Raw genomic sequence first — 15,809 nt, 5'->3', positions numbered from 1 at the left:
AAATATACATATGATCTGTATAAGGAAAACCACAAAACTCTGATGAGTGGCATCAAAGAAAAACTAAATAAATGAAGAGGTATTCCATGATCATAGATAGAAATACTCAAAACTGTCACAATTTCAGTTCTTTAGCTCATTGGTCCTAGAAATCTGTTCTATTGCACTAGAATGGTAGGTTGTCTGTGTATTTATCATTTTGTTCTACGGCTTTTGAGCTGCTCTGTGAAGCCCTTGGAGATGGAAAGGAAGGTAATGAATGAAATAATCTCAGGTCCTAGTCCCTGACTTCAACCAGAAGAGCATATCCCTAATTCTTCTGGGGACAGACATAAGTATAAAATTTTCCTTCAAAAAAGATAATACTGGGCAGCCCGGGTGGCTCAGAGGTTTAGCGCCACCTTCAGCCCAGGGCCTGATCCTGGAGACCTGGGATCGAGTCCCACATCCGGGTCCCTGCATGGAGTCTGCTTCTCTCTCTGCCTGTGTCTCTGCCTCTCTCTCTGTGTCTCTCATGAATAAATAAATAAAATCTTTTTTTAAAAAAATGCAATAAGATACTGATACACAGTGTTCATGGCAGATCTATTGCCAATAGCTTAAACTCTAGAAATTCCAATATCCAGTAGAATGGATATATAAATTGTAGAATAATCATAATAGAATACAAATCATGTAGGAGAACAAAGGAACACCATTCTAAACAATCTATATGGATGAGTCTTTTAAAAATGTAATGTTGAATAAAAGAAGCCACACACAAAAGAATACATACTAATTGATTCTAATTACATAAAGTTTAAAAACAAATAAGCAAAATTAATCTAAGGTGATAAAAGGATAAAAGTTACATTTAGGAAAAAGATAGCGATTGAGAAGAGCAGAGAGGAGCTTCTGGGCTGCTAACAGAGATCTCTTTTCTGATCTAGGTTGTAGTTTCATCATGAGTGTGTCACTATGTGACAGTTTATTGGGAATATATATATATATATTTTTTTTTTAACTAAAATAGTTGACATTTGGGGTTTCTGGGTGGTTCAGTTAGTTAAGCATCTGCCTTTGGCTCAGGTCATGATCCCAAGGTCCTGGGATGGAGCCCCACATGGGAGGGCTCTCTGCTCAGTGAGTAGTCTGCTTCTCCCTCTACCCGTCCCTCATCTCATGTTCTCTCTTACACATGTTTTCTCTCTCAAATCAATAAAATCTTCAAAAAATAGTTGACATCTTCTTCAGGGAATATAAGGGAAGGGAGAAGAAATGTGTGGGAAATATCAGAAAGGGAGACAGAACGTAAAGACTGCTAACTCTGGGAAACGAACTAGGGGTGGTAGAAGGGGAGAAGGGCGGGGGGTGGGAGTGAATGGGTGACGGGCACTGGGGGGTTATTCTGTATGTTAGTAAATTGAACACAAATAAAAAATAAATTTAAAAAAAAAAAGAAAATGTATATTCAGTTCCTCCACTCATTTTTAAACCAGATTGTTTTGGTTTTTGCTGTTGAGTCGTATGAGTTCCTTATATATTTTGGGTATTAACCCCTTATCTGATATATGTTTAAATTTATTCCTAAGTATTTTATTGTTTTTGGTATTATTATGAGTAGGATAGCTTTCCTTATTTCTTTGTCAGGTATTATGTTGTTAGTTGTTAGTATATTATCGACAAATAACAATTCTGCTTCTTCCTTTCTAATTTGGATGCCTTTTATGTCTTTGTCTTGCCTAATTACTCTACCTAGGACTTCCAGCACAAGATTTATATACTTTGATACGTTTGTGTCATTCTCCAATAAAAAATTTACTTTAAGAATATCTGGTGGCACCTAGGTGGCTCAGCAGTTGAGCATCTGCCTTCGGCTCAGGTCATGATCTCAGAGTTCTGGGATCAGATCAAGTCCCACATCGGGCTCCCTGCAGGGAACCTGCTTCTCCTCTGCCCATGTCTCTGCCTCTCTCTGTGTGTCTCTCATGAATAAATAAATAAAATCTTTTTTTTAAAATCTAAACATGCTATATGTTAGTGCAGATATAGAGCAAAGAGGAGTCCTGTAAGCTGCTGGTGAGAGCATAAACTGGTACAATGATTCTGGAAACAGTTTGGCATTTCCTAGTAAAGTTGAAGGTATGCATATGCTTTGACCCAACGATTGCATCCCTAGTTACAGCCATAAAAAAACTCATGTAAAGGGATCCCTGGGTGGCGCAGCGGTTTAGCGCCTGCCTTTGGCTCAGGGCGTGATCCTAGAGACCCGGGATCGAATCCCACGTCAGGCTCCCGGTGCATGGAGCCTGCTTCTCCCTCTGCCTGTGTCTCTGCCTCTCTCTGTGTGTGTCTACCATAAATAAATAAATAAATAGATAGATAGATAAATAAATAAATATTTTAAAAAATAAAATAAAAAATAAAAATACATACATAACATCCCATTTACATAAAGTTCAAAAAAAGTTCAACTAAATTCTATTGTCTAGAGGTACATACATAGGCAGTAAAATATGTTTATTCTTGTCCAAACTTAGGAAACAAGTAGATACAGGGGGGAAAAAAAGAATAATTATCCCAGAAGTCAGGTTAGTGGTTACCTCTAGTGGGACTGGAAGGTTGTTATCAGCACACAGAGATTTTGGGTGCTGGCTATGTTCTATTTTTTTTTAAGATTTATTTATTTATTTATTCATGAGAGACACACAGAGAGGCAGAGACACAGGCAGAGGGAGAAGCAGGCTCCATGCAGGGAGCCCGACGTGGGACTCGATCCCAGGACTCCAGGACCACGCCCTGAGCCAAAGGCAGGCGCCAAACCGCTGAGCCACCCAGGCTTCCCTATGTTCTATTTTTTAATCTGGGTAATAGTTACATGAGCATCTGCTCTATAATTGTTCACTAAGTCATACATGTAAGTTATAAGCGCTACATGTCTAGGTGATCAATTTCACAGTTAAAAAACAAAGAACAATCCAATAAGTGGAAGCAACTGAAATGTCCACTGTAGATGAATAGATAAAGAAAACAGGATAAATACATACAGTGAATATTATTTAGCTCCCAAAAAAGAAGGGAATCCTGTTTCTTTTTTAATTTTATTTATTTATGATAGTCACACAGAGAGAGAGAGAGGCAGAGACATAGGCAGAGGGAGAAGCAGGCTCCATGCAGGGAGCCCGACGTGGGATTCGATCCCGGGTCTCCAGGATCACGCCCTGGGCTGAAGGTAGGCGCTAAACCGCTGAGCCACCCAGGGTCCCCTCTTTCTTGCTTTTTAAAGATTTTATTTATTCGTGAGAGACACAAAGAGAGAGGCAGAGACATAGGCAGAGGGAGAAGCAGGCTCCACGCAGGGAGCCCGACGTGACTCAATCCCGGGACTCCAAGATCGCACCCTGGGCCAAAGGCAGGCGCTAAACCGCTGAGCCACCCAGGGATCCCCGGGAATCCTGTTGTATGTTACAACATGGCTGAACCTGAGTGAAATAAGCTGGTCTCCAAAAGACAAATACTTCACTTATATGCACTTATATGAAGTATCTAAAGTAGTCAAACTCTTAGAGACAAATAGATTAGTGATAGCCAGAAGCTGCGGGAAGGAGGAGAGAGGGCAGTTGTTGTTCAATGGGTGTGAAGTTTCTGTTTTGCAAAAGGAGAAATTCCTAGTGAATATTGCACAATAATCTGCATATGATTAACATCACTGCTCTGGGACACCTGGGTAGTTCAGTGGTTGAGCATCTGCCTTCAGCTCAGGTCATGATCCTGGGGTCCTGGGATCAAGTCCTGCATCAGGTTCCCAACAGGGAGCCTGCTTCTCCCTCTGCCTGTGTCTCTGCCTCTCTCTGTGTGTCTCTCATGAACAAATAAACAAAATCTCAAAAAAAAAAACACTGTTCTCCACACTTATAAATGGTGGAGATGGGTAAGTTTGGCATTAATGTGCTTCTGACCACAATATTTTAACTGCTGACCTAGAGACAAACTCCACACTTGTGTGGCAGACGACCCATTTCTAAACTGGCCCCTATCCAGCCTCCTCTTCCACCATTCCAGCTGTTTTTCCATTAACCTTATGCTTCAGAAATACTGAGTGACTTGTAGTTCCCCCAGTCATCCAACCTTTTCTCTGGCCCTTTTTGGACATGTTGCTAGCTCTGCTCAGAAAGCCCTGCCTCCAGGATGCCTGGGTAGCTCAGAGGTTGAGCATCTGCCTTTGGCTCAGGGCATGATCCTGGGGTCCAGGATCGAGTCCCACATCAGACTCCCTACAGGGAACCTACTTCTCTCTCTGCCTCTCTCTGTGTGTCTCTCATAAATAAATAAAATCTTAAATAAATAAATAAATAAATAAATAAATAAATAAATAAATAAATAAATAAATAGAAAGCCCTGTCTCAATTTGTCCAGTGACAAAATGTATCCTATCCTTGAGTTCCCAGGTGGAATGCAGCTGTCGCTACCTTCCCAGGATAGACTGGAGAGCTTCTCTTCCCATCGCACCACACTCCCTCTCTCCATTGCAGCACTTTGCTATTTGTGCTGTAATTATGAGACTACAGACTCATCTTGTATCACCAGGGTCTGGCATTTACCAAATGTCCATCAAACCATTTTTTGACTGATAAAGTGAGTGAGTAAATGGCATTTTATTTAGAAACCCAGAGCCTGAGAGAAATGGAGAATTTTGATATCCAGACAGAAACAAATATCATCACTGAAAGAGCTCACATGTTAGTAAGAGAAAATGAAGTTGGGATGAGAAAGATAGTGCCCATCATGTGTCATGTGATTATCAAGGGAGTAAGACTGGATAGAAAAGGCCATGAAATCAGAAAGGAGGGGCAACGGAGTGGCTCACTCAGTTGAGCATCTGCCTTTGGCTCAGGTCATGACCCAAGGGTCTGGGCTTGGAGCCCTGAGTAGGGCTCCCTGCTCAATGGAGTCTGCTTCTCCCTTGCCCTCCGCCTACCTCTCCCCCTGCTTGTTCCCTCCCTCCTTCTTTCTTTCTGTCTTTCTTTCTTTCTTTCTTTCTCTCTCTCTCTCTTTCTCTTTCTCTCTCTCTCTCTGTCAAATAAATGAATAAAATCTTTTAAAAAAATAAATCAGGAAGAAGTTGAGCAACTTGAAGAACCCACAGAAATAATAGCACATGAGTTCCCAGAACATAAAATGAAGATGCAACCAACTGTCCCAGCACTCAGCTCCCACAGCAGTGCACAGACAAGAGGATAACATTCTCATGGGGCTGCGATACCCCAGAGCACAGAACCACCAGTCCTGTGAGAATCACCAGTCCTCTAGGCTGGTGGAGACTCTGTGGAGGGTGCCAGAATTGCTCAGACATTATAATAGGATTGGGGCAGGTAGGATACTGCTCCCAAGTGCTCAAAGGTGTTTTTTATTTCCATTGGCTTTTTAGAGTCCTAGCACAACTTAAAAGAAGACAATTCTGGTTCACAAAATCTTCGAAGAGGCATGTGATCTTAACCATCCTAATACTATTAATAACTAACTTTGGGTACTTACTGTACCTGATAGTTTACCCAAATAAACTCTCTTATTTCATCCTCACCATTCTTATGCCCATTTACAGATGAATTGCTGAGTGTGAGAGGCTAAGAGAGATGAAAAAACATGTCCAAAATCACAAAGCTAGTAAAGGGTACTATGAGGATTCCACACAGTCTCTTTCCAGAACTCTTAACTATGTACCTACTCCACCTAGCTCCCAAATGCATGGTCTGAATAAGGTTTCTATAAGAAAAGGATAACCTGGGGCACCTGGGTGGCTCAGTTGGTTAAGTGTCTGCCTTCAGCTTAGGTCATGATCTTGAAGTCCAGGGATCAAGCCCCATGTCAGGCTCCTTGCTCGAAGGGGATTCTGCTTCTCCCTCTCCCTCTGCTCCTCCTCCTACTTGTGCTCTCTTGCATGTGCTCTCTCTCTCTCTCTCTCTCAAATAAATAAATAAAATATTTAAAGAAAAAGAAAAGGATAACTCTTTCCCAAGCCTTCATAGTGAGATCTTTGCATTTAAATGAAAGATGTTTGCCCTAAGAGATGCACTCCTCTCTTCTTATTTTTTTTTAAGATTTTGTTAATTTATTTAACAGAGAGGGAGGGAGGGAGAGAGAGCAAGCACAATCAGGGAGAGTGGCAGAGGGAGAGGGAGAAGCAGGTTCCCCACTGAGCAGGGAGCTCAATTTAGGGCTCAATCTCAGGACCCTGTGATCATGATCTGAGCCAAAGGCGGATGCTTAACCAACTGAGCCACCCAGGTGCCCCCTATCTTCTCCTTATGACAATCCTTTTTGAAGCACTAAAAAATCTGTCCTTCACAGGAGACGTTGATGCTTAGGTCCCTCCACCATGGCGGTTTCAATATGCCAGCCAAATGTTCAAAATTATATCGATCATATATGGCACCTAGAGAACAAATGAAGTTATACCTGGATGATTCTGTAAAGAGATAAAGAAATGCAAGAAGAAGGAGCAACCAAAAGGAAGAGTGAGTACATAGGAAAACATCCTGGAAGGTTAAATGAAGAGCCCTGAGTAGCACCCCTTCAGTTAATCAAATCCACAAGTGGGAGAGCATAAAAGATACCTTGAAGCTATGTTCCTGTCCCTTGATCCTGTGATGGCTCAGAGCAGTTGCCCCACCCCATTCTTGGCAGCAACCACAAATCAAACTTCAAGTAGGCACGTGAAAAGGACAGTTAGTACAAATAGATCTCCAACAGCCATCAGATATGAGAAGACTGCCATTGATAGACTTGATTCTAAGATGCAAAGAGCTATCTCTTGCCAGTCTAGCCAGTGCTGATTGCTGATAGACCGGCAGCATTATAAGGTTTATGAAACAAACATCCCAGATTTAAGGGACTACCCAAGCCCTTGGGAAGGGGATGGCTTGAGGACTGCCTAGCATGACTGCCGGATAAATTTAGAGGCTATTGAAAGGAGATGAGGGATGCCTGGGTGGCTCAGCGGTTTGGCTCAGAGCCTGATCGCATAGTCCTGGGATCGAGTCCCATATATCGAGTCCCACATCGGGCTCCCTGCGTGGAACCTGCTTCTCTCTCTGCCTCTCTCTGTGTCTCTCATGAATAAATAAATAAAATCTTTTTAAAAAGAAGAAAGAAAGGTGATGAGACAGAGCAGAAAACAACACAAAGCCAACGGTTCTCAGGTCTGCAGTGAGCCTACAACAGAGGTGAGAAAGTAAAACAAAAAGCTCTCCTGCCATCTCTTACCCTAGAGGGTAAATTCTCCCCATGAGAAATTACAATCCACCTCCCCCTCAACCTTTTACTTCCCTGGCTACTTTGTTCTCTAACACCTTCAAGCACCAGCACAATTTAAAAAACAAAAACGGGAGTTCCTCATACATAAGACAGAAAGCCCGGAACCCCTTTAACTAAAGACCAAATAGACCAAACAAGTGATCCACATGGAGGTGTGGTAGGAATCATCACTCCTGCATCCTTCTATAATTTGGTGATTGCACTAATCTCTGATGTCTCTAGGAACATAATATTGCTCTTAGTTTGCTATCTTTGTAGGTAAAGACAATTCTGGTGGCTCCACTAGGTCTTGTCTACCATAATAGCTCTTACTCCGTGAATCAGGCAACCATTTTTCTGCCACATTTTAATACATCTATTCTGCCTCTGCATTCTGGCACTTGGGAATTAGTCAAAGGTTGATTTGGGAAGCCATTGGGCCCACTATGAGCTGGACACATGCTGCAAAGTTGTTGATCACTCCATAAACCCCTCCTCTGACTGGTGATTCACATGGGCATTTTGGGTCTTTGAGAATTCATATCAGTTCAGAGCTAGGGCCCAGTAACAAAACACAAATAAACAAAGGCATGATTAAGACTCAGTTTTTTTTTTTTTCCTAATTCAGTCACTGGTGATATATGGAAAGGCTGCGTGAGTGAAGTCAAACAGATATGTGTTTGACACCTAGTTCTGATATTTATTGGCTTTGATATCTTGTCAAGTGACTCAAATTCTGCAAGCCTCATTTTCCTCATTCATAAAGTGAAAATAATAATACTTTTCAGGGTTGTTGTAAGAGCGAATGGGACACTTGTAATATATCATATTTCATTGATTCCATTTGCAAAATGCACAGTATTTTACTTTTTAACTTCTTTACAACACAAATGAATCTTGTAACCAATGGCATGTTATTATTTAATTAAGAACATTTTCCTTTCTCAAGGCACATAAAAGAACAAGAGCCCAGATTAATATCTCAAATGACAAGGGCAGATATCATTTGTCATAAGTGTGACTCTCAATGCCCAAGAGAAAAACCCCAACACTCCCTAGAGAACACAACTATCCTCATTTATGCATTCTATTCCTTTCTGTAATTATTGGACTAACCCTTCATCCCACATCCCTCATCACTCAGATTAGTGGAATGGAAAAAGTACAAGTTTCAGAATCTGACACACTAAATTTTGGATCTTGCTGCCTGTGATATCCTGAGCTTTGGTTAAGTGCCCCATAATTGTGTATAATGATACTTACCCAGAAGGACTATTACAAATAAGATGATGCATGTAAAGTCATATCAGTGCCAAACATATTGTGGGTAATCAGTAAATTCTCCATTTTTCTTTTCTTTCACTGCCACATTCTGTTGTTCTATTGATTATTTAGAATGAAGGAAGGGCTGATCTTCTGTTGGCAAACTATGGCCCTCAAGCCATATCAGCCCACCACCTGTTTTTATAAGTAAAGTTTTGTTGGAACACAGTCATACCTACTTGTTTACATCTATAGCTGTTTTGTACTACAACAGAGTTGAATAGTTTACCACAGAGACAGTATGACTTGCAAAGCTGAAAACACTCACTACGCTGCTATTCACAGAAAAGGTTGGTGATCCTTATTCCAGATTCCTACATCACCTAAACGAACCACTCGTTGGCAAGGGTATGGAGAAAAGGGAACCCTCATGCACTGTTGGTAGGAATGTAAACCACTGTGGGGAAGAGAATGGAGTTTCCTCAAAAAATTAAAAATACAAAAATCATATGATCCAGTAATTCCATCATTGGGTGTTTACCCAAAGAAAATGAAAACACTAATTGAAAAAGATACATGCACCCCTATGTTTATTGCAGCAATATTTACAATAGCCAAGATTTGGAAGCAACTCAAGTGTTCATTGATAGATGAATGGATAAAGAAGCTGCAGTAGACACACACACACACATGCATGTGCAATGGACTATTACACATCCATTAAAAAAGAATGACATCTTGCCATTTGCAAACACATGGATGAACTTAGAGAGCATTATACTAAGTGAAATAAGTAATACAGATATAGACACCATCTGATTTCACTTATGTGTGAAATCTAAAAAAAAAAAACAAATAAACAAACAAAAAACAAATTCCTATATACAGAGAACAAACTGGCAGTTGCCAGAAGGAAAATAGGTAGGGGAGTGGGCAAAATAGGTGAAGGGAATTAAGAAGTATAAACTTCCGGAGGGGAGGGGCAGGATGGCGGAGGAGTAGGGTCTCCAAATCACCTGTCCCCACCAAATTACCTAGAAAGCCTTCTAATTATCCTGAAAATCTTTGAATTCGGCCTGAGAATTAAAGAGAGACCAGCTGGAATGCTACAGTGAGAAGAGTTCGCGCTTCTATCAAGGTAGGAAGACGGGGAAAAAGAAATAAAGAAACAAAAGGCCTCCAGGGGGAGGGGCCCCGCGAGGAGCCGGGCTGAGGCCGGGGCGAGTGTCCCCAGGACAGGAGAGCCCCGTCCCGGAGGAGCAGGAGCTGCACCGACCTTCCCGGGCGGAAAGGGGCTCGCGGGGAGTTGGAGCAGGACCCAGGAGGGCGGGGATGCCCTCGGGCTCCCGGGGACAGTAACAGAGCAACTGCGCGCCCAGGAGAGTGCGCCGAGCTCCCTAAGGGCTGCAGCGCGCACGGCGGGACCCGGAGCAGCTCGGGGGGGCTCGAGGGCGGCTCCGCGGAGGGGGCTGCGGGGCGGGAGCAGCTCGGGGGGCTCGGGGGCGGCTCCGCAGAGGGGGTTGCGGGGCGGGAGCAGCTCGGGGGGCTCGGGTGGCGGCTCCGCGGAGGGGGCTTCGGGGCGGGAGCGCGAATCCAACAGCGCAGGCCCCGGAGCACAGGGCGCCGGGACACAGCCCAGGATCCGGCCTCCCCCGGGACAGGCAGAGGCCGGGAGGGCCCAGGACAGCGAGGACGCTCCTGCCCCAGCTGAGCAGATCAGCGGCCCCGCCCCGGAGCCTCCAGGCCCTGCAGACTGAGAGCTCTGGAGTTACTGCGGGGGCTGAATCCAGGGCTACAGAGCTGGCCCCGCCACTGGGGCTGTTCCTCCTGGGGCCTCACGGGGTAAACAACCCCCACTGAGCCCTGCACCAGGCAGGGGCAGAGCAGCTCCCCCAAGTGCTAACACCTGAAAATCAGCACAACAGGCCCCTCCCCCAGAACACCAGCTAGACGGACAAGGTCCAGGGGAAGTCAAGGGACTTAACGTATACAGAATCAGAAGATACTCCCCCGTGGTTTTTTTTTTTTTTTCCTGTTTTGTTTTGTTTTGCTTTGCTTTTTTATTTGTTTCCTTCCCCCACCCCTTTTTTTCCTTTCTTTCTTTTTCTTTCTCTTTTTCTTCTTTTTTTTTTTTTCTTTTTTTTCTTCCTTTTTTTTTCTCTTTCTCTTTTCTTTCCTTCTTTCTCTCCTCTCTTTTTCTCCTTTTCTCAATACAACTTGCTTTTGGCCACTCTGCACTGAGCAAAATGACTAGAAGGAAAACCTCTCAGCTCAAAAGAAAGAATCAGAAACAGTCCTCTCTCCCACAGAGTTACAAAATCTGGATTACAATTCAATGTCAGAAAGCCAATTCAGAAGCACTATTATACAGCTACTGGTGGCTCTAGAAAAAAGCATAAAGGACTCAGGAGACTTCATGACTGCAGAATTTAGAGCTAATCAGGCAGAAATTAACATCAATTGAATGAGATGCAATCCAAACTAGAAGTCCTAACGACGAGGGTTAACGAGGTGGAAGAACGAGTGAGTGACATAGAAGACAAGTTGATGGCAAAGAGGGAAACTGAGGAAAAAAGAGACAAACAATTAAAAGACCATGAAGATAGATTAAGGGAAATAAACGACAGCCTGAGGAAGAAAAACCTACGTTTAATTGGGGTTCCTGAGGGCGCCAAAAGGGACAGAGGGACAGAATATGTATTTGAACAAATTTTAGCTGAAAACTTTCCTAATCTGGGACGGGAAACAGGCATTCAGATCCAGGAAATAGAGAGATCCCCCCCTAAAATCAATAAAAACCGTTCAACACCTCGACATTTAATAGTGAAGCTTGCAAATGCCAAAGATAAAGAGAAGATCCTTAAAGCAGCAAGAGACAAGAAATCCCTGACTTTTATGGGGAGGAGTATTAGGGTAACAGCAGACCTCTCCACAGAGACCTGGCAGGCCAGAAAGGGCTGGCAGGATATATTCAGGGTCCTAAATGAGAAGAACATGCAACCAAGAATACTTTATCCAGCAAGGCTCTCATTCAAAATGGAAGGAGAGATAAAGAGCTTCCAAGACAGGCAGCAACTGAAAGAATATGTGACCTCCAAACCAGCTCTGCAAGAAATTTTAAAGGGGACTCTTAAAATTCCCCTTTAAGAAGAAGTTCAGTGGAACAATCCACAAAAACAAGAACTGAATAGATATCATGATGACACTAAACTCATATCTGTCAAAAGTAACTCTGAACGTGAACGGGCTTAATGACCCCATCAAAAGGCGCAGGGTTTCAGACTGGATAAAAAAGCAGGAACCATCTATTTGCTGTCTACAAGAGACTCATTTTAGACAGAAGGACACCTACAGCCTGAAAATAAAAGGTTGGAAAACCATTTACCATTCGAATGGTCCTCAAAAGAAAGCAGGGGTAGCCATCCTTATATCAGATAAACTAAAATTTACCCCAAAGACTGTAGTGAGAGATGAAGAGGGACACTATATCATACTTAAAGGATCTATCCAACAAGAGGATTTAAAAATCCTCAATATATATGCCCCGAATGTGGGAGCTGCCAAATATATAAATCAATTAATAACCAAAGTGAAGAAATACTTAGATAATAATACACTTATACTTGGTGACTTCAATCTAGCTCTTTCTATACTCGATAGGTCTTCTAAGCACAACATCTCCAAAGAAACAAGAGCTTTAAATGATACACTGGACCAGATGGATTTCACAGATATCTACAGAACTTTACATCCAAACTCAACTGAATACACATTCTTCTCAAGTGCACATAGAACTTTCTCCAAAATAGACCACATACTGGGTCACAAATCGGGTCTAACTGATACCAAAAGATTGGGATTGTCCCCTGCATATTCTCAGACCATAATGCCTTGAAATTAGAACTAAATCACAACAAGAAGTTTGGAAGGACCTCAAACACGTGGAGGTTAAGGACCATCCTGCTAAAAGATGAAAGGGTCAACCAGGAAATTAAGGAAGAATTAAAAAGATTCATGGAAACTAATGAGAATGAAGATACAACCGTTCAAAATCTTTGGGATGCAGCAAAAGCAGTCCTAAGGGGGAAATACATCGCAATACAAGCATCCATTCAAAAACTGGAAAGAACTCAAATACAAAAGCTAACCTTACACATAAAGGAGCTAGAGAAAAAACAGCAGATAGATCCTACACCCAGGGATCCCTGGGTGGCGCAGCGGTTTGGCGCCTGCCTTTGGCCCAGGGCGTGATCCTGGAGACCCTGGATCGAATCCCACGTCGGGCTCCCGGTGCATGGAACCTGCTTCTCCCTCTGCCTGTGTCTCTGCCCCTCTCTCTCTCTCTCTCTCTCTCTCTCTCTCTCTGTGACTATCATAAATAAATAAAAATTAAAAAAAAAAAAAGATTTAGATCCTACACCCAGCAGAAGAAGAGAGTTAATAAAGATTCGAGCAGAACTCAACGAAATCGAGACCAGAAAAACTGTGGAACAGATCAACAGAACCAGGAGTTGGTTCTTTGAAAGAATTAATCAGATAGATAGACCATTAGCCAGCCTTATTAAAAAGAAGAGAGAGAAGACTCAAATTAATAAAATCATGAATGAGAAAGGAGAGATCACTACCAACACCGAGGAAATACAAGCGATTTTAAAAACATATTATGAACAGCTATATGCCAGTAAATTAGACAATCTAGAAGAAATGGACGCATTCCTGGAAAGCCACAAACTACCAAAACTGGAACAGGAAGAAATAGAAAACCTGAACAGGCCAATAACCAGGGAGGAAATTGAGGCAGTCATCAAAAACCTCCCAAGACACAAGAGTCCAGGGCCAGATGGCTTCCCAGGGGAATTCTATCAAACGTTTAAAGAAGAAACCATACCTATTCTACTAAAGGTGTTTGGAAAGATAGAAAGAGATGGAGTACTTCCAAATTCGTTCTATGAGGCCAGCATCACCTTAATTCCAAAACCAGACAAAGACCCAACCAAAAAGGAGAATTACAGACCAATATCCCTGATGAACATGGATGCAAAAATTCTCAACAAGATACTGGCCAATAGGATCCAACAATACATTAAGAAAATTATTCACCATGACCAAGTAGGATTTATCCCTGGGACACAAGGCTGGTTCAACACCCGTAAAACAACCAATGTGATTCATCATATCAGCAAGAGAAAAACCAAGAACCATATGATCCTCTCATTAGATGCAGAGAAAGCATTTGACAAAATACAGCATCCATTTCTGATCAAAACTCTTCAGAGTGTAGGGATAGAGGGAACATTCCTCAACATCTTAAAAGCCATCTACGAAAAGCCCATGGCAAATATCATTCTCAATGGGGAAGCACTGGGAGCCTTTCCCCTAAGATCAGGAACAAGACAGGGATGTCCACTCTCACCACTGCTGTTCAACATAGTACTGGAAGTCCTAGCCTCAGCAATCAGACAACAAAAAGACATTAAAGGCATTCAAATTGGCAAAGAAGAAGTCAAACTCTCCCTCTTCGCCGATGACATGATACTCTACATAGAAAACCCAAAAGTCTCCACCCCAAGATTGCTAGAACTCATACAGCAATTTGGTAGTGTGGCAGGATACAAAATCAATGCCCAGAAATCAATGGCATTTCTATACACTAACAATGAGACTGAAGAAAGAGAAATTACATTTACAATTGCACCCAAAAGCCTAAGATACCTAGGAATAAACCTAACCAAAGAGGTAAAGGATCTATACCCTAAAAACTATAGAACACTTCTGAAAGAAATTGAGGAAGACACAAAGAGATGGAAAAATATTCCATGCTCATGGATTGGCAGAATTAATATTGTGAAAATGTCAATGTTACCCAGAGCAACTTACACGTTTAATGCAATCCCTATCAAAATACCATGGACTTTCTTCAGAGAATTAGAACAAATTATTTTAAGATTTCTGTGGAATCAGAAAAGACCCCGAATAGCCAGGGGAATTTTAAAAAAGAAAACCATATCTGGGGCCATCACAATGCCAGATTTCAGGTTGTACTACAAAGCTGTGGTCATCAAGACAGTGTGGTACTGGCACAAAAACAGACACATAGATCAATGGAACAGAATAGAGAACCCAGAAGTGGACCCTAAACTTTATGGTCAACTAATATTCGATAAAGGAGGAAAGACTATCCACTGGAAGAAAGACAGTCTCTTCAATAAATGGTGCTGGGAAAATTGGACATCCACATGCAGAAGAATGAAACTAGACCACTCTCTTGCACCATACACAAAGATAAACTCAAAATGGATGAAAGATCTAAATGTGAGACAAGAGTCCATCAAAATCCTAGAGGAGAACACAGGCAACACCCTTCTTGAACTCGGCCACAGTAACTTCTTGCAAGATACATCCACGAAGGCAAAAGAAACAAAAGCAAAAATGAACTATTGGGACTTCATCAAGAGAAGAAGCTTTTGCACAGCAAAGGATACAGTCAACAAAATAAAAGACAACCTACAGAATGGGAGAACATAGTTGAAAATGATGTATCAGATAAAGGGCTAGTTTCCAAGATCTATAAAGAACTTATTAAACTCAACACCAAAGAAACAAACAATCCAATCATGAAATGGGCAAAAGACATGAAGAGAAATCTCACAGAGGAAGACATAGACATGGCCAACATGCACACGAGAAAATGCTTCGCATCACTTGCCATCAGGGAAATACAAATCAAAACCACAATGAGATCCCACCTCACACCAGGGAGAATGGGGAAAATTAACAAGGCAGGAAACCACAAATGTTGGAGAGGATGAGGAGAAAGGGGAACCCTCTTGCACTGTTGGTGGGAATGTGATCTGGTGCAGCCACTCTGGAAAACTGTGTGGAGGTTCCTCAAAGAGTTAAGAATAGACCTGCCCTACGACCCAGCAATTGCACTGCTGGGGATTTACCCCAAAGATTCAGATGCATTGAAACGCCGGGACACCTGCACCCCGATGTTTCTAGCAGCAATGGCCACGATAGCCAAACTGTGGAAGGAGCCTCGGTGTCCATCGAAAGATGAATGGATCACGAAGATGTGGTCTATGTATACAATGGAATATTCCTCAGCTATTAGAAATGACAAATACCCACCATCTGCTTCAACGTGGATGGAACTGGAAGGTATTATGCTGAGTGAAGTAAGTCAGTCGGAGAAGGACAAACATTGTATGTTCTCATTCATGTGGGGAATATAAATAATAGTGAAAGGGAATAGAAGGGAAGGGAGAAGAAAT

The sequence above is a fragment of the Canis lupus genome, chromosome 8 (assembly GCF_011100685.1).
Source record: "Canis lupus familiaris isolate Mischka breed German Shepherd chromosome 8, alternate assembly UU_Cfam_GSD_1.0, whole genome shotgun sequence".
Classification (NCBI taxonomy): Eukaryota; Metazoa; Chordata; class Mammalia; order Carnivora; family Canidae; genus Canis; species Canis lupus.
Note: the sequence above shows the minus strand (reverse complement) of the source record.